Here is a 15,358-nt window from a genome sequence, read left to right as displayed (position 1 = left end):
ACCAGCTCTTTTGGAACAGTTACAGTCGAATGTTTCAGTGCATCCTGGTTTAAGTGTCAGTACATCTCTTCAGCAGCTGCTAGCACTTTCCCTGCTCCTGAGGGAGGGGACTGGGAGATCTTGCACCTGCTTGGCCGGATACATGGCTCCCTGGTCCTGCACACTGAATGGCCTTCTGTCCCTTGCACTGGAGGAGTTGTCTATGAACAGCTAAGTCAAGCAGCTAGTTTATAGCCTAACTCCCAGGGTTTAACAGGGATTTCCATGCACTGTATGTACACTATGTTAAGACATGGATGTTCCAACACTAATTAAGTTTTAACGCCAAGGACATTTCACCAAACGGCAGCAAATGCACTTCTAGTGTGACAGAGATGGATTCAAATGGATTGTGATACAACAAGTGCTCAGTGCTGTGTTTGGTTACTCCCCCACAACCACTTTGTAAAACCTCAGGGTAGTTATTAACCTGTTAAATCTATGGGGGCGCTATTTCATTTTTGGATAAAAAGACGTGTCCGTTTTAAGCACAATATTTTGTCACAAAGATGCTCGACTATGCATATAATTGATAGCTTTGGAAAGAAAACATTCTGACGTTTCCAGAACGGCAAAGATATTGTCTGTGAGTGCCCAGAACAGAAGCTACAGGCAAAACCAAGATGAAACTGCAACCAGGAAATGAGCAGGATTTTTGAGGCTCTGTTTTTCATTGTCTCCTTATATGGCTGTGAATGCGACAGGAATGAGCCTGCCCTATCTATCGTTTCCCCAAGGTGTCTGCAGCATTGTGACGTATTTGTAGGCATATCATTGGAAGATTGACCATAAGAGACTACATTTGCCAGGTGTCCGCCCGGTGTCCTCCGTCGAAATTTGTGCGTCATCTTCAACTGCACGTCTTTTTCCAAGCGATTCACCGGAGAAAGGAGACTACCACGAACGATATATCAATGAAGAGATATGTGAAAAACACATTGAGGATTGATTCTAAACAGCGTTTGCCGTGTTTCAGTCGATATTATGGAGTTAATTTGGAAAACAGTTTGCCGTTTTGATGACTGAATTTTCAGGGTTTTTTGGTACCCAAACGTGATGTACAAAACGGAGCGATTTCTCCTACACAAAGAATCTTTCAGGAAAAACTGAACATTGGCTATGTAACTGAGAGTCTCCTCATTGAAAACATCCGAAGTTCTTCAAAGGTAAATGGTTTTATTTGAATCCTTTTCTGGTTTTTGTGAAAATGTTGCCTGCTAAATGCTACGCTAGCTATCACAAATGCTTGTTTTGCTATGGTCTGAGATGACAGTGAGATGAATCTGAGATGACAGTGTTGTTAAGAAAAGGCTAAGCTTGAGAGCTAGCACATACATTTAATTTCTGAAGTTCTTCAAAGGTAAATTATTTTATTTGAATGATTTTCTTGTTTTTGTGAAAATGTTGCTGGCTGAATTATAGGCTTATAGCTATGCTAGCTATCAACACTCTTACACAAATGCTTGTTTAGCTATGGTTGAAAAGCATATTTTGAAAATCTGAGATGACAGTGTTGTTAACAAAAGTCTAAGCTTGAGAGCAAATATATTTATTTCATTTCATTTGCGATTTTCATGAATAGTTAACGTTGCATTATGCTAATGAGCTTGAGGCTATAAATAGAATCCCGGATCCGGGATTGCTCGACGCAAGAAGTTAACCAACATTTCCAGGGATGTTACTCCACCAATACGCATCTGTCCCAGTTTCAAATGTTTAAGATGCAAGTGCATTGGTGTGCGGGACCCAAACCGATCCAAAATGTAGAATGCTTGGTTCAGAAAATCGATTCAAACCTCCGAAAATACCTCATATTTTGTGACAATTAATGCATTTTTTTAAGTAACCTTTATTTAACTTGGCAAGTCAGTTAAGAACAAATTCGTATTTACAATGATGGCCTACACCAGCCAAACCCGGAAGACGCTGGGCCAATTGTGCGCCGCCCTATGGGACTCCCAATCACTGCCGGTTGTGATACAGCCTGGATTCAAACTGATCACTGTGTACTGCTTCACACGCAATATTAGGCTTTGTAATTTGCTAGATTATTATCAAATACGCTGTTGAAAATGTTGTTCAACCAGAATAAAGTAGCCTAAGAAACCACCTGAGATGCAACTCATCTGGTCTACCTGCTGATCAGGGCTAGATTATATTCAACATTTTTTTCAGATTGTTAAGGATCACCATCAGATTCAGTAGTTTTGCTTGAAACAAATCAATGTACACTACCGGTCAAAAGTTTTAGAACACCTACTCATTCAAGGGTTTTTCTTTATTTTTTTTATTTTCTACATTGTAGAATAATAGTGAAGACATCAAAACTGAAATAACACGTATGGAATCATGTAGTGACCAAGAAAGTGTTAAACAAATCAAAATATATTTGATATATTTGAGATTCTTCAAATAACCACCCTTTGCCTTGATGAAAGCTTTGCACACTCTTGGAATTCTCTCAACCAGCTTCATGAGGTAGTCACCTGGAATGCATTTCAATTAACAGGTGTGCCTTCTTAAAAGTTAATTTGTGGAATTTCTTTCCTTCAGAGTGTTTGAGCCAATCAGTTACTAGCTAACAAAGCAGAGCAATTGAATTGTTGTGAACACACCCTTCTGTCCATCTCCAACTGTTTGAACAGCATGCTAGCCTGTCCGCTTTGTTCTGATGATGAAATCAAGTGGCCTACCTTATTTATCAGAATGAGAACGAGTTGCCAATTCCTTATAAAATTGTTTTTTATGCTCATTACACTTTTATAAAAAACAGACTAGACAGATAATGTAACAGTCTGTGGCTAAAATGCTGCAAAATGATTCCTGTAATATCACACAATTCAAGCATAGCCAGTATGCAATGATAATGTATTGGGCCTCATTGCTACAGAACAGCTTTTAATAGGTTAATGTTTTTTTAGCAGCCTAAAATCCACTCCATGGTGAAGCAAATTGGTGGAGTAGTCAGAAACATCACCATGAAATCTGAGCGGTAGCTGGTTTGGTGACCACTGCTGTATCACATCAGAGCACATGTGTATCCAGGGGTCACATTAACACAGGATTGTGTGTTTCATGCAGAAAAGGCACGATAAAACACAGAAAAAGATATCTTGCTGCGTTTGTAACATTGTTAATTGCTTGTTATTGCAAATTCTGCTACGCTTTAGTCAGGGTTTGCTCCAAATCATGAATGGAAAAGGACTAATCGCTTCAGTTGCACTTCTCCCCTCTGATTGATGTGTAGGCTACTTTTCTCCAGTGTAGTTTTTCTCTGGTAGCAAGTTAAAATGAAAGATTAACTTCAAGAAAAACATTAGGAAACATTGCTTGCTACATTCTCTTTTTATGATACAACAGAAATATAAATGGCTATGCATTGTTTTTGCAAAAAAATATATCTTGCTTTTTCATTATAAGCTGCAAGGCCAAATAGCGTTGCACTTCTATTGTAATCTGATGAAAACTATTTTCTGCCGAATGTGTTGCACTAATGTATTTTCTTTGAAGAAAAGTGTCTTCACTAACATTTTCAACCTCTCCCTGTCCGAGTCTGTAATACCAACATGTTTCAAGCAGACTACCATAGTGTTCTTGGGCACAGGGACTTAAGTAACCTGCCTGAATGACTACTGACCCATACCACTCACGTCTGTAGCCATGAAACGCATTGAAAGGCTCACATCAACACCATTATCCCAGAAACCATGGACCCACTCCAATTTGCATACCGCATTAACAGATCCACAGATGATGCAATCTCTATTGCACTCCACATGGCCCTTTCCCACATGGACAAAAGAAACACCTATGGGAGAATGCTATTCATTAACTACAGCCCAGCGTTCAACACCATAGTGCCCTCAAAGCTCAATACTAAGCTAAGGCTAAGGACCCTGGGACTAAATAACTCCCTCTGCAACTGGATCCTAGATTTCCTGATGGGCCGCCCCCAGGTGATAAGGGTAGGTAACAACACATCCGCCATGCTGATCTTCAACACGGGGGCCCCTCAAGGGGGGTCAGTCCCCTCCTGTACTCCCTGTTCACTCATGACTGCATGGCCAGGCACAACTCCAACACCATCATTAAGTTTGCTGATGACACAACAGTGGTAGGCCTGACCACCAACAACGAGACAGCCTATAGGGAGGAGGTCAGAGACCTGCCCGTGTGGTGCAAGGACAACCTCTCCCTCAACGTGATCAAGACAAAAGGAGATGATCGTGGACTACATGAAAAGGAGGACCGAGCATGCCCCCATTCTCATCGACGGGGCTGTAGTGGAGCAGGTTGAGAGCTTCAAGTTCCCCAACAAACTAACATGATCCAATCACACCAAGACAGTCGTGAGGAGGGCATGACAAAACCTATTCCCCCTCAGGAGACTGAAAAGATTTGGCATGGGTCCTCAGATCCTCAAAAGGTTTTACAGCTGCACCATTGAGAGCATCCTGACGAGTTGCATCACTGCCTGGTATGGCATCTGCTCAGCCTCCAACCGCAAGGCACTACAGAGGGTAGTACTTAAGGCCCAGTACATCACCGGGGCAAAGCTTCCCGGCCATCCAGGACCTCTATACCAGACAGTGGCAGAGGAAGGCCCTAAAAATTGTCAAAGACTCCAGCCACCCTAGTCATAGACTGTTCTCTCTGCTACCGCACTGCAAGCGGTACTGGAGCGCCAAGTCTAAGTCCATGAGGCTTCTAAACAGATTCTACCCCTAAGCCATAAGACTCCTGAACAGCAAATCAAAATGGCTACCCAGACTATTTGCACCCCTGCCCCTACAATGCTGCTACTCCGTTATTATCCATCCATAGCCACTTTGATAACCCTACCTGCATGTACATAATTACCGCAACCAGTGCCCCCGCACATTGAACCGGTACCCACTGTATATAGTCCCGCTATTGTTATTTACTGCTGCTCCTTAATCATTTGTTTTTCTTATCGCTTACTTTTTTTTATTGGTATTTGGTCATGGTTGTATTTCACTCTAAGGTTGTATGTGACAAATAAAATGTTATTTGATTGAGCGGAAGTCGGTTCTCTAGAGAGAAATCAAATAATTCACGGGAAACCTAGTCAAGAACTACGTGGGACGCTGGGCTGAAGGGAGTTGTAGCTTTCATTAAGCAAATATTCAACCTAGTTCAGCGCAGAAATGCGGTAATTAACTACAATGACCATAATCCATTGCGCTTGTTCTTTCCGGCACAGACTGAGATGGCTACATTTTTATGCCTGCTACATTAGGTTAGATGGGTAGACCACATGAATGAGGAATGTAAACAATGACAAGAGGGACAAAGACTGTTTGTGAATGTAGGCGTTATTTACTTAAGAAAAACAAGTAAAATGGTGGTCAGACAGCTCTGCAGAATGCTTAGGCAGGATAGAACATTATCTGGCTGCTATTGCCTGGGAAAAGATGAGATGATGACTAAGAAATGAATAAAGTCGTCAAATAAAAACTAAGGAACATACCCAACTGAAAAATTGTGTAATTTCATTTTTTCCATTCATGTCTACACAATGTGGACCTGACTGAGAGAATGGGATATTTTCAATGTTTTGGCAATTGAATGTTCACCATTTTTGGCTTTGGAATTTCCATTTTTTTGCTTTTTAATGTCATAATTTCAACAACAAAAATATAAAATCCAAAATTGAAAACCATGATTATTCATTTTTAATCTAACCAAAACCGAACTGTCCTCAAAAAGCACTAACCGTTCAGCATTAGCTCAGGGACAAGATCTCCTATCCTTCATGGTGATGAAGAAATGTAAATAAAAGAGTGGGAAGAGAGGCGTAATCCTCTTACTGTTTTCATGCCCATTACAATACACATTAATGAGAGAAAATAGATCGACAAAACTACTTTAGCTATAGAACACAGCAGCAAATAGTCTATACAGCAGACATTTTGTGAAGCAGTGAGTGTGTGTACAGTACCAAATGCCCTGCAATCAACGATTGCTTGTTATTGCAGAGCACACTAACAAAACTGAAAGAGAAAGATCACGTTTAGATTCAGACGCATTCTCTCTCACACACCCTTGTATTTTTATAGTAATTGGGAGTACTCCTAACATCTGACCTGTGAATCTTGCCAAAATAGGCATTAGGACACTTGCCATTTCCCTGGGCCACTGAGGAATGATGTTCCTGGAAACTCAGGTTTCACCACTAATCTGTGGGGTGCAGTCTACACATGGAGGGCAGTGCGTATTGGCTGCCAGAAATATGGCCTAACAACATGTGACATTACAGTGCCTTGGCTTTGAGCAACCACCCAAACCAGAGCGCCCTCTCTCACATACCGTAGATACAAGGCATAAATATTTGCAGCTGTGGAACTGAAAACTGTACAATATTACTTGCCAGTAATCTTGAAAGTCAAGTCATCATGAAACCCTCCTCTAACCTGCGATACCAGCTATTAAATTAAATTCCACCATACTTTATTACTGGTTCGATTCCAGGCTGTATCACTCCCGGCCGTGATTGGGAGCCCCATAGGGCAGCATACAATTTGCCCAGCATCGACTGGGTTTGGCCGGTGTAGGAAGTCATTGTAAATAAGAATTTGTTCTTAACTGACTTGCCTCGTTAAATAAAAATATATATACACACTACCGTTCAAAAGTTTGGGGTCACTTAGAAATGTCCTTGTTTTTGAAATGCCCAAATTTTTTGTCCATTAAAATAACATCAAATTGATCAGAAATACAGTGTAGACATTGTTCATGTTGTAAATGACTATTGTAGATTTTTTTATGGAATATCTACATAGGCGTACATGGGCCCATTATCAGCAACCATCACTCCTGTGTTCCAATGGCACATTATGTTAGCGAATCCAAGTTAATCATTTTAAAGGCTAATTGATCATTAGAAAACCCTTTTGCAATTTTGTTAGCACAGCTGAAAACTTGTAATGATTAAAGATGCAATAAAACTGGCCTTCTTTAGACTAGTTGAGTATCTGGAGCATCAGCATTTGTGGGGTTCGATTACATTCTCAAAATGGCCAGAAACAAAGACTTTCTTCTGAAACTCAATCTATTCTTGTTCTGAGAAATTAAGGCTATTCCATGTGAGAAATTGGCAAGAAACTGAAGACCTGGTACAACGCTGTGTACTACTCCCTTCACAGAACAGCTCAAACTGGCCCTAACCAGAATAGAAAGAGTGGGAGGCCCCGGTGCACAACTGAGCAAGAGGACAAGTACATTAGAGTGTCTAGTTTGTGAAACAGACGCCTCACAAGTCCTCAACTGGCAGCTTCATTGAATACTACCAGCAAAACACCAGTCTCAATGTCAACAGTGAAGAGGCAACTTCGGGATGCTGGCCTCTTTGGAAGCTGCCAAAAATGTGCTTTTCTTTCAAAAACTAGGACATTTTCAAGTGACCCCAAACTTTTGAACGGTAGTGTATATAAGCATAAATATGAGTTTGTAATATTGATGGGCACCAAAATCATTTCTACCTGGTGTGTCAAATTGCAGTGTTTTTTTGTAATAAATAAATAAACTATGAAATTTATGTAAAACACAAATGTATTTCATCTCAATGGTGCTTGAGCTTTATTTTCTGAAAATATGTTGGATGTTCAACACTTGTAGATCCAGATGATATATTAATGAAAAAAGTGACCCAAGTCTCTCCAGTATGTGAGTACAGTGAGAGAGTGTGAGTGTGAGAGGGAGAGAGAGAGAAAGAAATTGTGCTGCAGGTCCAAAGGTAGACATACTGACTATTCATAGTATGTTAAAGAATTCTAGTGAAGTAACCCTTTTGGACCACACAACCTGCCACATTGAAGAACTCCGGGTTCAGTGAATTATCACTTCTACCTCTAATCAGCAATCATAGGATTCATTCATGCTCCTTACATGCCAATTTTCTGTCATGGTCTATGGACCCCCTGAAGTAGCCTTGGCCACCCCCTGAATAAAACTCTAGTTCCACCACTGCTAACTTGCCAACCATGGTCCCGGCAATATCAAAATGCACAAAAATAACCTAAGAAATAGGTTAAATTACCAGAGATTCTCACGTAGCCCATTGTATTAGGCTATTGTATTACTGGGCTATATCAGCCAATAGGTTAGACGTAGTTTGAAGGGAGCAGAGTTGGAGAGACTTGCACTTTCTCTTGAGCTACGTTTATAACAGTTTTTAGGACGATTTTCAGACGGAGACAAGTATGATGATCAATATTCGTTTCTAGGCCATGTAGTAAACTACAGACTCATATTTAGGATGTACATTTCCTTGGAAAGATAACTGCCCTGTGCGTCTCCGTCCATGTATAGCCTACTATAATTTGAGATCACACGCACACCTGATCTCACAGATACAGATACAGAACTTGAAGCAGCAAGAACGATGAAAGCAGACACTTGCACTTTCTCTAAAGCTACATTGTGTATAAAGGATATTGTCTACCTTTGAGGAGAACGATTTGCAGGCAGAGACAAACGGGTAATCAATATTTATTGATAATGAAAAGGCGCAACGCTCGCTCACCATGGTAGCCTCACCATGGTAGCCTACGCTCGCTCACCATGGTAGCCTACGCTCGAGTTGCACCTTCTCCTTTATCACATTTTGATTGCACTTCTTCGACTCACGTTGGTTGAGCGCCCCCCACTTCTTTCCATTATCAATATTTATTCACAGACACTGTCGTAAAACTATAGTCTTAAATCACATTTAATTCAATTTCATTGGAAAGATAACTGTCACATGATTCTCCGCCCATGCATAGGCAGCGTAGTCTATTTCATTGAGACCACACAAAGGCCTACTGTAGGCACACTTGATCTTTCACACCCAACTAGGAGAGGTAGGCTACTTAACTTGAAGCAGCGAATTCAGTGTGTGAATAAGACCATACCCAAGCCGGCTGCGCGCATGTGCCATCGTGCGCAAATTGATTTAATCCCCCCACACCAAACATGATCACGACAGCAGATTGAAATATCAAAACAAACTCTGAACCAATTATATTAATTTGGGGACAGGTCGAAAAACATTAAACATTTGTGGCAATTTAGCTAGCTAGCTTGCAGTTGCTAGCTAATTTATCCAGTTTAGCTAACTTGCTGTTGTTAAATCATTTGTCCTGGGATATGAATGTTCAGTTTTTATTTTACCTGAAATGCACAAGGTCCTCTACTCCAATAATTAATCCAAACATAAAAACGCTCAACCGAATCGTTTCTAGTCATCTGTCCTCCTTCCAGTCTTTTTCTTCTTTGGACTTCATATGGCGATTGTCATAATTACCACGACGATCGACTGAACTCAGTTCATCTTTCAATCACCCACGTGGGTATAATCAATGAGGAGATGGCAGTGGGTATCTGCTTCTATAAACCAATGAGGAGATGGGAGAGGCAGGACTTACACCGCATTCAGCTTCACAAATAGAACTGACTTCTATTTTAGTGCTTGGCAATGCAGACGCTTGTTGGCGCGCGCGAGCAGTGGGGGTGCAATAATTGAATAACATGTTTACATTTATTTGCAGGACAACAAAAATATTTTCATCCCAAAATTGTCTGTCTTACCACCCACTCACAACCCACAGCATGAAAAAGGCAGACTGTGCCGCAATGATCTCTGACGGGACCCGCTGGTATGCAGGTACGTGGGAATGAAGCACTCTACCATAAAGCACAGTGTCTATGAGGTTTAAAACAATCAATGTACTAGCCTCCGTATAAGTGGCTTCTCATTCTGCCCACGTTGTCCTCTCTCCATTGATGACACAATGAGGAGCACTACCTGCTCTTCCTTCCTGTCTCACTATGTGCCACACAGTGTTGCTTGATTTCACAGTTACACGGTGGCAGTGTTGGTCTGCTGGTGAGGAACAGAGGGGCTTTATGCACACAGATGCCACGAGAACGGCACGCTGCAGTCTCACACCAATGGGCCATGGAGAGGGGAGCGCACAGCAGTCTTCTGGCTGCTTCACTAAATAACTGTCATAATCAATCAGTAATCAGACATGGTTTTGGACCATTACAAGCTAAATCTGCAAAGTCCTGTTCTGAAAACCCCAAGTATTTATAATTTTCTTAAGATCACTGCCGAGCTTGACTACTCTCTTGGACTTGTATTTAGCTAGCAACGTTAGCCTCGATCACTACAACAAATGCTTGCCCTCTTAATATTCATATCAATACTGGTAACAAACATTTCATAAACACGTTGGTGACATTTTTGTTAAATATTTTAATTAATGTGAACAGTGTCTTTGAGATTGACTGTATTCATACAAATGGTCAGATCTGGGAACTTCATTAAAAATATATATTGTTTAACAGTCCTGGGATGAACTCCTGGTGAAAGAGATGTGGGGGGGGGAACACCATCTCCCATAAACCCTGTAATGAGAAAAGAACTCAACCAAGGCAAAAAAGGCAAACAAGACAGAGGGCTGGGAAAAGCTTTCCTCCTCAGCGGCCTCTCGAAGATGAACGTAAAGGGGTTTGAAGTCAGTCACAAGACCTTCAGGGAGTGAGCCGATACAATGAAAAAGCTTTGACATAAACACAGAGCAAGGCCTTCCAGATGGGAGGCTAAACACATGCACTGGCACAGCTACAGACACCCACAGGCAAGCAACTGGCTCACTGCCAACACTGCTTGAATGAACTCTGTCACCCTACTCTCTTGCTCTATAACTCCTCCTTCTCACTCCCTCCTGCTCTCCAGCTCCACTAGTGCAGAGCGAGAATGAACCTACCTCTGCACTAGGCTACATTTCATCTCCACATCTTCCATCCTCACCATTTTAGGAATGGCTTTGTGAATGCAAGCACACACACACAGAGACTGGACCTATATAGGCTAGTTCTGCCAAGAAGGAGAGTTGGAGCATGATTTCAAACAATGACTTTATTATACTGGAAATGAACGCGCCAGTCATATCTGTGGAGAAGACAGACAAGACATGTCAAGCCTTCGAAGAGTGTGCCTGGAATTTGTCAACTTTATATTGATATTTTCTCTAATAGTAGCCAACGTATGACTTGAGGGCATATTTTCAGGAGACAGCTAGAGCTTTGTACTGCCAATTCATAGCAATATGAGAGATGAAATAGATGTTCTATTCCATACAAGTGTGTTGTTGACTTTTAAGGCTACATGGAGTTTTGTTTGAACATGAGGCCTTTTCATTTAGGCCTATTTAATCTGTCCTTACAGCAGCAAGAACTTTACTTAGGCTACTTGAATGCATCATCAGGGCTCTACAGTGCAACCATTTTACTCGCAGACCTGGAATTGAACAATTTTTCATTGTGCTCCTAAATTTGTGTGTGAGCCTGCACCTACACGTGCTTCTTGTTAAAAAAAGAAGAAAAAAGATCAGAGTAGACCCCTGCATCATGCTATAAACCTACGCCTGTTTATAAATCCAGCTCAGTTGGTCTATACCAGTTTAATGTAACTGCTTTCTGTTATTAGTCATCTATTTCACAAAACCTCCTTGACTTCATGTATTTATGATCTGGTCTGTTGATGTTCTCTTACACATAGGCCTATTTCCTGTTCCTATTTGGAAAGCCTGGATTACAAATGACTAACAATCAAGCACTGTTCTTAGACATCATCTTTCTCTCACACCCAGAATTACACAATAAACTCCACCACAAAGCCAAGCCCTTCAATTCTTACCACTGTGAGAAGGCAGATGAGTGAACTAGTAATGGGCATCGGCCCGTCGGTTTGGTAAAAGCTTCAGGAGTGTGTTAAGTTAGCCGTGGAGAGCGGAGGGGAGGTGGGCGGCAAGGACTCTCAGGCCAGGAATGTGGCACCTTGTCAGGTCTCATAAGGATTTCTCTCTCCGGACCCTCATTACCAAAGGGCCCTGGCCAACGCGATGGCGTCTCGCTCACACACACACACACACACACACACACACACACACACACACACTCTTGATTGACACGCGGTTACGGCAGAGAACAATGACATGTCCTTGTGGTAATCTGCTCATGTTGTAGTTGCTGATTTAAATCATGGTATGAAGCAACTCTCCAGTCGTCTATTTTCACACTCAGGAAATGTGAACACACGAAGGGGCTGACTGATCACGTCACAGCATATCATTGCCTTAATCTCCTTCCTAAGAAACCAACACAATTTTCTTCACTGTTACTGAAATCCAACAAATAACTTCTTACTGCTGGGCAAGCTAGAATTGAGGGCTTGTTTTGGGTGCTAAACCTGACACACGCTCAAACTCTCTTACGCTCTCGCCTTTGACATGAAAACAAAGCCATGCGTTTAAGCCATTGAAGGCAGCGCCAGACAGAACTTTATAAAAGTATGGATACTTTTATTTACTGGATGTGGACAGATAGTGATGCGCAGCTTGAAACGATTCATTCTTTTTGAACAACTTTTTACTAACTCGAGAGTCGTGATTGGTCATTTGAGCTGTTAGTTTGACCTTGTTAAAAGTATCAAATAATCTTATTGGTATTCCAAGCTATCACAAATGAACATCGTTTGAAGCACACTTTTATCATTCTCAGTCACAAATGACAGTTCCAATAAGCCTCCTACACGCACAGAAAAAAGGTACCTAAGGTACTAAGGAGAAGGAGACCTTGCTGACCGAGATGCATGCTGGGCATTTGGGAGTGAAGCGCATGATTGCCAAAATCAACCTACGCTTCTGACGGGGAATTGTCAAGGTGGAGGAAAGCTGGGCAATTGAAATAACCTTCTGTTTATCAAATCACATTCTATTATACATCAGAAATTATTATGATTTCAATGAATGTTATAGAAAGCACACATTTCAATGTCACTTTTTGCTTAAAAAGGTCATGAACCCTGTCTAGCCTGCCAGAAATTTGAGAGGGAGAAGACTGTGTTGAAGTTGAAGCCCATCAAAAGTTGTTCACCGTGGCACATGATCGGTAAGCGTCCCAATTCAAATTGCACCCGGATGAGTTGTTTTGCCTTAGTTGACCACAGCAGAATTCAGTATTATAGAAAGTGTGTGTGTGTCAGTATCCTTATAAATATAAAATCTGCATACCCTGACACGGATACGGGTAAAAATAATGTAATCTTCCCTCTAACACTTTAAATGTTAGGGGTGAATCTCATCAGACCCTTCACGAAATCCAGGAATGGCAACAGCTGGTGTCTGGCGGCGACTGATCACTTCACCAAGTGGGTGGAGGTAATACCCATTAAGGTCAGTAAAGGAAGACTACGGGCTGAACTCTAAATTCCCTTCTGTAACCCATTAAAATGGATTTTTTGTTCTGTATGGATACCCATCCAGAACGAGACTGGCGAGGCCACCTCCAAGGAAATGATGGGCATTTGTTACACCCACGGTCTAGAGGTCATGACCGCTAGAACAAGGTACGGATGTTCTCGGTTATATTCTGTCACCAATGGTTTGTTTAATTTATTTCTTACAATTTGTTTGACTTTTCCATGGTACATAAGACATATTTCAATAATCTTACATTGTCAATAGATATCACTTTCCTAGCCCATCCAGGTTTGATGAACTGACCAACCAGGCCCTCAAGACTGCCATGGGCAAGTCCCATCATTTGTACCAGGAAGGGTGGGAGCTAATTCTCTGCACACAACAGCAGCATCCAGGCCTGCACCGAGTACGGACGGGAGCCGCAGCTGTTGACTGAGGTAAACAATGCAATTGTATATAGAATTATAGTATCTAAAGTAGTCTTTCAAATTTTCATTGACTTGGTGTTTGTCTATTGCTATTTTTGCATAACGTACTTTCAGATCACTGAAACCCCACCTGATGTTGTGGAAGATGTCAAACCAGATCAGAACGCCTTCGAGGACCACCTTCAGGCACGGACTGGGAAGGTTTTTGAACATGAAAAAAAATATTGTTCGCTGTTAATTTCTTTTTCTGGCCATCCAAGAGGTATGTAAGAAACGTATTTGTAATATGAAATATAAATTGCATTTATTCCTGTTATCAATCAAGGTGAGCCTCTCTGCGCACGGAACCCGGTAGCGGGATGAAATTCGACAACATACGGTGATCGCTACATAAATAGTATATTTATTACACAAATAGTATATTAAACATTCATGAAAATACAAGTGTCTCACATGTTTCGAAAGTCTAGAATCTTGCTAATCCAACTGCGTTGTCAGATTTAAAAAAGGATTTACTGCGAAAGAATACGATTATCTGAGGATAGAGCCCCATAAAAAACAACTATTTCAACCAGCACAGCCGTAACAAAATCACAAACTGCAATAAAATAAATAGTTTACCTTTGACGATCTTCCTCTGTATGCAGTCCCAATGCTCATTGTTACACAATGAATGGTCTTTTGTTTGATAAAATCTATTTTTATAGCCTAACACGGAACATTTTGTGAACCGCTTGTGTCGTGAATTCAGTCTCATTCCATTTTCAACGACACATTCAAGGTAAATACACACACAAAATGTGACTTTTCCAGTCATGTTTGGTTTCATTGCAATCAACTGGTTTGTTTGTAACACACACAAGCGTTTGTAACACAACCAAACATGATGGGTCATTTCGCTGGATGTATTGACTGAAAGAAACCGATTTGAAGACAACAAGTCATGACATTGTGCACCAATGATTTGCCCGCTGTTTCGTTGATTGACTGTCTTTTAACCCAATGACCACTGATAGTCTTGAAATCTAGCTGGGTAGATAGCCAATGAGCTGAGGTAAACGGCAATATGTAATGTTTATGTGTTGGAAGACCAACCCATGTAGTAAACTCCGGCGTAAAGAGGTTCAATCGTCATTGATGATGCATACCGGAAGGAGCAACGCATGTTGCGCACAGCATTGTTTTGGTAAAGCGCATATTCAGCTGTTTATATATCAATCAGTATGGCGACTAAGTCAGGAAAAGCTAAATCTAAGTCTAGATATACAGATGTACACACAATTATAGAAGAAATTGATTGAGGATGATTCATTTAGCGATTCCCAAATGGAGGAATATTTTTTGAATGGAGAGGACATCGTTTTGGACTGGTAAGTTCTTCTCATGCTAATGCCGTTGTTTGAAATTAATAATATAAAATATTATTTGTGAAATGAAATAGCCTATTTGAGGCTGTTGAGGGGAGGGCAGGCCCACAACAATGGCCAAAGTGAAATGGAGACAGTAGATCTAGCTGGTCTGTCATAATATAAGAGAAAGTAGCTCTAGCAGGTCTATAATAATATATTCAACCTTATGTTCCCTGTACTTATATATATATATAAAATTGACTGCGAATGG

At 41.1% G+C, this 15,358-nt stretch overlaps 1 protein-coding gene across 15 annotated transcripts in view; it reads right to left on the bottom strand.

The window, feature by feature from the left end:
* The window catches only part of LOC135514179 (nuclear receptor corepressor 2-like), a 131,930-nt gene that overhangs the window by 100,469 nt on the left and 16,103 nt on the right, over window positions 1-15,358 (bottom strand). The window lies entirely within an intron of this gene.

This window comes from Oncorhynchus masou, chromosome 25 (genome assembly GCF_036934945.1).
Source record: "Oncorhynchus masou masou isolate Uvic2021 chromosome 25, UVic_Omas_1.1, whole genome shotgun sequence".
Lineage (NCBI taxonomy): Eukaryota > Metazoa > Chordata > Actinopteri > Salmoniformes > Salmonidae > Oncorhynchus > Oncorhynchus masou.
The sequence above is the reverse complement of the archived record's forward strand: the minus strand, read 5'-3'. Positions and strand labels throughout refer to the sequence as shown.